This window comes from Clytia hemisphaerica, unplaced genomic scaffold (genome assembly GCF_902728285.1).
Source record: "Clytia hemisphaerica strain Z4C2 unplaced genomic scaffold, Clytia hemisphaerica genome assembly, whole genome shotgun sequence".
NCBI lineage: Eukaryota > Metazoa > Cnidaria > Hydrozoa > Leptothecata > Clytiidae > Clytia > Clytia hemisphaerica.
In genome coordinates, this window is record NW_027103532.1 from 300,245 (window position 1) to 308,683 (window position 8,439).

Here is an 8,439-nt window from a genome sequence, read left to right on the forward strand (position 1 = left end):
CCAATTTAGTTCAAGAAATTTACCTTAAGTGGATAAATTTTGGCGTGGATTTAATTTGGCGAATGACCAAAATGCGATTTTTGGTGGGGATTTAATTTGGTAAGTGGGAAGGTTTTAGTCTCTAGTATAAAACTAAAAAATACGTGGTATTTTACTAAGAAATACAATATTCTCCACAGAATTTCCATCTTTAAAAAATTTCGTTAAATTTGGAGGGGATTTAATTTGACGAATGGCCAATTTTTGAAATTTTGACGAGGATTTAATTTGTAGCCAAATTTAATCCCGCCAAAATTTATCCACTTAAGGTAATTTACGTTGTGTTAGAATGAGAAAAACTGGTTTTCATTTTCAGGAGTCTAAAGTCTGGAACATAATAATTATAAGTGATTAATAAGAGGAGTGTTCTTTGGATAAAAACATCCACATATTTTGTTTAGCCTCCCGTGTATGCAGTATCCTATGCATATAACTTCTTGCATTTTTTTTATGGGGGGGGGGGGGGGCCCCTTTTTCAGAAAATGGGATTCAAGTTCGTATCGATACCTTTAGGGGGTGGGTCCCCCCTTTTTAGAAAATCAGGATTTTCATGTTGGTAATGATACCAATTTAGGGGGGGGGTCCCCCTTTTTAGAAAATTGGGGTTTTCAAGTTGGTATTGATACCAATTTAGGGGGTGGTGGTGTCTACTACTTTCAAATCTCAAAAAGTCAGGTTTTTGGGCCCTGGGCTGGTATACTGGACCCTGACCCCCCCCCTGCTTGAGCCTACTTCTTTTTTAGCTTTAAAGAGTGTTTCTAAAGTTTACTTTGATTTGCCCATTCTTTGTAATTTTATTAATGGGTGTGTCTCTAAGTTCTCATTTTTTATCGAGTCGCTTTCTTCGTAACTTTAACAAGTGTTTCCAAGTTATGATTTACTCCGTATTTTTCAAGAGTGTTTCTAAGATCAGTTTTATGAACTCGCTACTTTCATAACTGTCAAGAGACTTGCTACCTTTGTAATTTTCAAGAGTATTTTTAAGTTCCCTTTTATCAAATCACTTTCTCTGTTACTGTAACAAGTTGTTCCAAGGTCACTTTTATCTATATGCTTTTTCCGTAGCTTTCAAGATTGTATAATTTTATAGAAAAATATAGACTGAATGAACAACAGGATTTCATTTCAGTCGGACATGATGTCCAATTGACTAAAAATTGTTATTTACAGCCCTGGGCATTCATATTACAAAACTTTGAAATCCCTGTGACTTGTTATCAATTGCAATTACAGTGCTCGTTAAATTTTTTTATTTCTTGCAGCAATTTTGATAAAATATAACGCTCAAATAATCAATCAGTTTTCACCTGCTTTAGGTCATAGAGTAAAACAAATTAAAGATATTATTTTAGGGCTCCCAGGGGTTCGGGCAAATGTGTGAAAGTAGAGAAAAAAAGTGTGATTGAGTGAATTGAGAAAAATAGTGTTAAATGTTAAAATCCACTTTTTAGATGTTTTACTGAGTTTTCCCGAAGAAATTCCTGATAATCTGAATAAGACTCAAGAAAAATTTGCACTAATGTGTGAATTTAACAAAAAAGTGTGAATGCACAAAATTTGGTTTGCTGGGAGTCTCTTATTATAGGGTGACATTTTACTAGGCGTCTGATTTCAAGGCGCTGAAAAGCCATGGGCCAGTAGGGTCATTGTTGAAGCCCGACAAATGTATCATATCTCATTGGCGGAAATTTGAAAGTCTCCGCAAAGGAGCGTGCTTCAAAGTTTATTTCAGAGAAAAAAATCAGAATAATGTCTGAGATTTTCATACTGAATAAATATTGTGTTTATTTTCTTCGCAGAATGGAAAGAATGTTAACAGAAATTTGATGTTGTCAGCAGCCAATGGAAAGAAAATGCAAGGTTTGAAGGTATTCAGTGGTGCAATCAATTTCCTGAAAGATCATCTCATTACCAATGTAAACCAACGAAATGCTGGAAATCGAATTACAGTTGATTCTGTTCGTTGGGTGTTAACAGTACCAGCAATCTGGGGAGACTCTGCAAAACAGTTCATGAGGGAATCTGCTCAAATGGTAAATTGATTACTCTTTGGGAGTATCTTTATTGGACCTACCACGGAGGTCCTTTAAATTCGGTCCGTTCATTCGTCTGTTACCAGCTGTTACCAGCTTTTCTCGTGATTGGCTCATTAGTTCTTGGACCTACCCCGGTGGAGGTCCTATAAATTAACCTGTGTTTGTTCGTCCGTCCGTCCGTTCGTCCGTTCGTCCGTTCGTTCGTCTGTTACCAACTTTTCTCAGGATTGAATCATAGGAATCTTTTGATTTTTGGTACAAAGGTGCAAAATGGTGGTGGCCAAAATGTGACGGAGCCCGATTTGCGAAAAAAAAATTTTTTGGGCCAATTTGGGCCAAAAAACGGCTAAAAAACGGGTTTTTTTAGACTTTGTGGAAAATTGGATCATTAATTTTTTCTGATTTTTTGTACGAAAATAGGGTACCATCATAGGTAAACGATTGCCAGCAGATTTTTGCAAAAAAATTTTGTTGGCTCAAAAAATGCATGTTTATCTATAAGAATCACTATTAATAAACATACATCAATGTTCTTAGTCAAATTACTCAATTTTTTTACGAGATAGATGTTTTTTTTGCTCATGAGCGCTTACTTTTAGAGAGTATGTGTGTTTAGGCATGAAATTTTGGTTGCTTAGCGTGTTTTTATAGAAAAACCGGCCAAATTCGATATTTTTTTATAAGCACATTATCAATTACTTAGGTATCAGCTTTTCTCGAGATTGGCTCTTTCATTCTTTATGATTTTTTGCACAAAGATGCATAACTTTAAACCCTCAAAATGTGACGGAGCCAGATTTTTGAAAAAAAATGTTTTTGGGCAAATTTGGGCCAAAAAACGGTGATTTTTTACATGAAAGTAGGTAAAAGATGGCTCAAGCAGATTTTTGTGAAAAAAGAATTTTTCAGCTCAAAAAACGCATCTTTATTTATAAGAATCACTATTAATAAGCTTACATCAATGTTATTAGCCAAATTACTCAATTTTTTAATGAGATAGATGTTTTTTTCTTGCGCACGAAGCTTGAATATGAGATGACTTCAAAGCATGAATTTTGTTCTAACGTTTTTTGGACCTACCTCCGGGCCCCGGTGAGGTCCTAATTAACCTCTGTATGTTCTCCGTTCGTCTGTTACCCGCTTCTCGAGATGGCTCATTAGTTTTTTCTGATTTTTCACAAAGAGCAAAATGCAATTGCCAAAATGTGACGGAGCCGATTTTCGAAAAAAATTTATTCCGGCCGAAAATGCCGGAAAATTGCGGAAAACCGGCTTTTTGGCATTTTTCAAGATTTCATCATTAGTTTTTCTGATTTTTGCACAAAGATGGTATTAGCAATGCCCAAAACTTGGCCGAGTCCGATTTTGAGAAAAAAATCTTTTCCGGTTGAAAATGCCGGAAATGGCCGGAAATCGCCGTTTTTTTGCAGATTTTTATCGGACTTTTTTATTTCGTTGTTTTCAGACAAAAACAATTAATAGCAATGCCACGATCAAGCATATTCAATTGTCAAAAAAACTGATTTATGAGCCGGAACTTTCTAAAAATCGCCGGAAACACCGATTTTCGCCGGAAAAACGGTATTTCTTGAATTTCTTGAGCTGTACTTTATATTTTTCCATGAAATTTTGCACACTGATGCAAAATGTCAATACCTAAATTGTGACGAAGCCTGATTTTCGAAAAAAATTCATTTCCGGCCGAAAATGATTTTTTGCTCAAAGATGCGTATTAACAATGCACAAAACATGGCTGAGTCTGATTTTTGAGAAAAAAAATTTTCCGGCGGAAAATGCCTGAAATATGCCGGATATCTGATTTTGGTACAGGAACTTTCTAAAAATCGCCAGAACAGCCGAGAATCGCCAGATTCCATGAATTTCTCGAGTTGTTCTCGTATTATTCTGCATTTCATATTATTGTTCTCATTTTTCAATTGTCTTAAACATCAATCTTCAGGTAGGTCCATTCAGCATGCAGCTTGTTATTAATATTTTTATATTATTATATTTTCTTGATTCGTATAAAACATCAAACTTAGTTCATATTTGCTTGACCTTTTCAGAAAGAGTATCACCATTTTATCATATGCCACCTTTACGAGAATTTACATCTGGCCCTATCACAAATTTTAATTTTCTTAGGCTGGTATACCAAGCAGAAATCTGATCATTGCGCTTGAACCAGAATGTGCTTCGTTATATTGCCAAGAGTTACCTGCAGAAAAATTAGGTGAATTTCCTGACTTCAAGAAAGCTGGTGCAAAATACTTGTTATTGGATAATGGAGGTAAGTTATTCTTGTTTTCACCAAACCACCTTATCCTTGGTTTTCATAAATCGAAATAATTTCGGTATTTTGATTATTTTTTTTGAAAAAATGATTTTTATACTTTTATATGGGAACTAAGTTTCAGGCAATTGATCTTCGTTTTTTTTCAGGTTCTTGCAAAATTATATGAACTCAAGAAAATACTTTTAAAATTCCAAAAAAATAGCTAAGTGTGTTTCATTTTACTAATAATTTTACTGTTTCAGAAGATGATTTAGTGAAACTTGAACAAAAACTTTCTGATATCACTTTGAAAATATTATAAAATATGACTACCACAAAAATTAATTACCGTGAAATGCTTTCTTTTTGTAAATCTTTATATATCCGCTAAATGTGCTGAGTTTTCATAACATAGAAAACATGATAGAAAACGAAAGTTCAAATTTTATCGGCCCTATTGTCCTGAGTACACATAATTTGTATAACTGTCTCAACGAATATTTTTAAACAAAAGATAACTAGAGAAAAAATTGTGAAATACCTTAAGGGAAGAAATTTTGGAAGAAAGAAATTTTGGCGAATTACCTGAATATTTCGCCAAATTCTCCAATATTTCTTTCCGCCAAATTTAAATTTATAGGTCATTCGCAAAAATAAATTCTCGCCAAATTTAGAAATTTTGTTAAATCGGCAAAATAGATTTTGCCAAATTGCACCAAAATTGGCGAATGAACTATTCGCCAAAATTTCTTCTCGCCAAAATTTCTTCTCTTAAGATAAACAAAAGTCTCCTCCTTATTGATTTAAGTTTTCTTTTGATTGTGACAGTATAAAAGACTATCGAAGAGGAAGGGTGAGAGTGAAAAGTTTCAGTTGAAAGAAAAACAATTTGTTAAAAAAAGTCGTATGTGATTTGTCAGTGAGAGAATATTTTTAAAACAGACGAGAGTCGGGTCAGTAATCAGTATGCTGACTCAGCACACCATGATCAGGTGATACCCCTTATAAAGCTGCATACATTCTTTAATAAAGTAATAATTTAGTGCGAAAACTTGTTGAGAATTTACTAGAATCTTATTTATTTATTTTTTCGCAGGTGGAACCGTAGATGTAACAGTCCATCAAATGCTAGAAGGAGGTCGCGTGAAGGAATTATACAAAGCTACTGGTGGAGCCTGGGGTGGAACCAAAGTTGATGAAGCATTTGTCAAGTATTTTCGTGACATGTTCACTGAGAGAGTCATTGATGAGTTGAAGAATCAAAACGCACCTGACTGGATTGAAATGATGCGTGACTTTGAGCAAATCAAACGTAAAATCAGTAATGACAATCAAGATGAACACATCGAATGATGTTGAGGCCTTGCGTCCAAGAAGTTTACCAAGAGATCATGGAGTTGAATCTCAATACTGCCTTTAAGAATACTGCAGACACCAAAGGTGCCATCTTGAATCGCCATCGGCTTCAAATTCCACGATCGGTCATTTCAGAGATGATTGAACGCGTTTCAAAAAGCATTAGCGCCCATACTGATTTCTTGATGAAACAGACTGGGAACGACAAGCTAGATTTTATCGTCATGGTTGGTGGATTCTCAAATTCTCCCATCGTTGTCAAAGAAGTGAAGGATCTGGTCAGAGGTACTTTACCAGTCATCGTACCCGAGAATGCTGAATTATGTGTTGTGCAAGGTGCAGTCATTTTCGGTTGGAAGCCCGATATTTTCCAATCTAGGAAAAGCAAGCGCACCTATGGCATCTCAATGGTCTCTACTTTCCGGGAAGGTATTGACCCAGAGAGGCATATGTTTTTCGATGATGAAAATATCAAGAAATGTAGATTGCTTTTCGATAAATTATGTTCAGTCAATGAAGATATTGATCTAGATCAGACAATGGGACGTACGTATTACCCAGTTTATAACGATCAAACTGAAATGAACATATGTGTTTACGAAAGCGAACGAAATGCAGTCTCCTACTGTGACGATGAAGGTGCACGTAGATTGGGTTTGTTAAACGTTCCAATGCAAGATTTGACAGGCAATAAGGGCCGTAAAGTTAAAGTGAATGTACGTTTTGGTGACACTGAATTCTTTGTCAATGGTGTGGATGAGACTACAGGAGCCGATGTCAAAGTCAAATTTGATTTCCTGTAAAATTCTGGTATTGTTGTTTGTTGTCAGATTTCTGTATTATCAGTTGGATGGAACGGATTTTGGAGTTTTCAGTACTTGATTGTATAATACTAATAGATGGATAGATAATTACTTTCCATCTCGCACAGTATGAAACCTGACAAGGAAAATTTTCCTGGATATTTCCTGGAAACCCTGTTTAAGAAGATTGTACATATTTTTCTATTGGACTATCAAAAGTATGTTGTTTGATGCGTTTAAAATGAGATTATGTTCATTATAGTTAGTTTTTGGGATTTGTATTATAAATTGTATTACGTAGTATGTTTTGTTCTGTTTCTAAAGCGAGAAGTTTACAATTTACTAGCACCACTAGCAGTTATGTGTATTGCTAAATTGTTGCCATAAAATCCTTTTATGCAGCGTCTAATTTTCATGGAACATTTTGATGATATGATTTTTCGGAAATTACATTACGAACACTCCGAAGAATCGATGACAACTTATTCCCAAAGGAATTCATCAAATTAATTTGAATTGAGGTCTCAAGGAGACCTTGAAAATTGTTGTAAAACAAGATATAAAAGTCTCGTTGGTGACGCAATCCATGTTTTTTTCAACAGTACGTTTACGCCCACGATTGCAAACGCTGCGAATACTAAATACAAATAATTTTATTAAAGTTTGTCATTTTGAAAATAATTTTATTTTCTTTCATTATGTTTTTCACTTTTTCATTAGCATTTTTTCCTTAAAAGACTTTTTGGAAAAGAGCGCTGCCAATGACCAAATGTCCTTGGGAATTACCCAAAAATATTTGTAGCTCATTACAATTGATTTTGAACGTAAAGGATAGAGAATTATCAAGGAGGCTCAAAGTTTATTGCTGGAATCAATCAAGGAATAACTGAGAAATTTCCAGTTAGGGGGGGGGGTTCTTTGTATATCATTAATTTTGATCATTTTTATAATTTTTGAAAGCTTTATATAAATTCTTAATATAAAAAATGCACTTTTCAATTTTATTCTTTATTCTTTCTTGTCTTAAGGCTTGGGGGACACGAGAAGTTTTTTCGCGTTGGTGCAATGCAATATTAAGCAGATATTCGACAAGAAAAATCGGATATCGAAAATTATTCAGTCGAGCTTGATGATATTCGACGAAGCGAAGCTGAGTCGAATATCATTAAAGCGAGACTGAATAATTTTGATATCCGATTTTTCACGTTGAATATATGGTTTATCGTTCACCAATTAGCAGAAAAGCATTTTAATTTTTCCCTATTTCATTCAGTCTTTCTCTCTTTGTATGACATTTTCGAATGTTTTACTATCTTTATCTAAAGATGTCAATTTCATTGTTTTTTTTGCTCTTCAATTACAAAACGTTCGAATTTCCTTTCTCTTTTGTTAAAAAGAACTTTCTTTTATCTGTTTTTATATATGTGACATTCAAACAATTATTTGATCAAAAAACTATTTTCTTTATGCTCGCTGCTACAAAAGAGATATTTTGCTATCGGACATCTAAAAATATCCGACAGTGCGTTTTGCTTAGAGGTGGACAATAATCATTTATATCCATTTAAGAATTTTTATCAGGATGTTTAATCAGGGACAAAAAATTGTTCATTACCTTTCAACTACGTGATTACTTAGTAGTAGCTGAGACTTCAACATCATTGGAATCATCTTTATCATTGACAAATACCGAACCAAAGCTCATATGGTGCAACGTTCTCAATCGTCCTTGCATACATTTTTCACAGTAAGCTAAGGTCTCTCCTTTCTTATAAATTGAAAACCTTTAAAAAGTTATTTCTCAGAGTTTGTTCGTTTTTCTGTCCATCCCCTTTTCAAGCTTTTTGACAGCGTTAGATTCTTGAAGTTGAAGATGGTCTGATTGGCTGCAATTTTAAACGCTCGATCCTTTGCGTAAATCTTCTTTCAA

General features: G+C 34.4%; 1 pseudogene; it reads left to right on the forward strand.

Moving 5' to 3' along the window:
* LOC136799706 (heat shock 70 kDa protein 12A-like) overlaps positions 1-7,513 on the forward strand; it is a 20,931-nt pseudogene extending 13,418 nt beyond the window's left edge.
* The last annotated feature ends 926 nt before the right edge of the window (positions 7,514-8,439 follow it).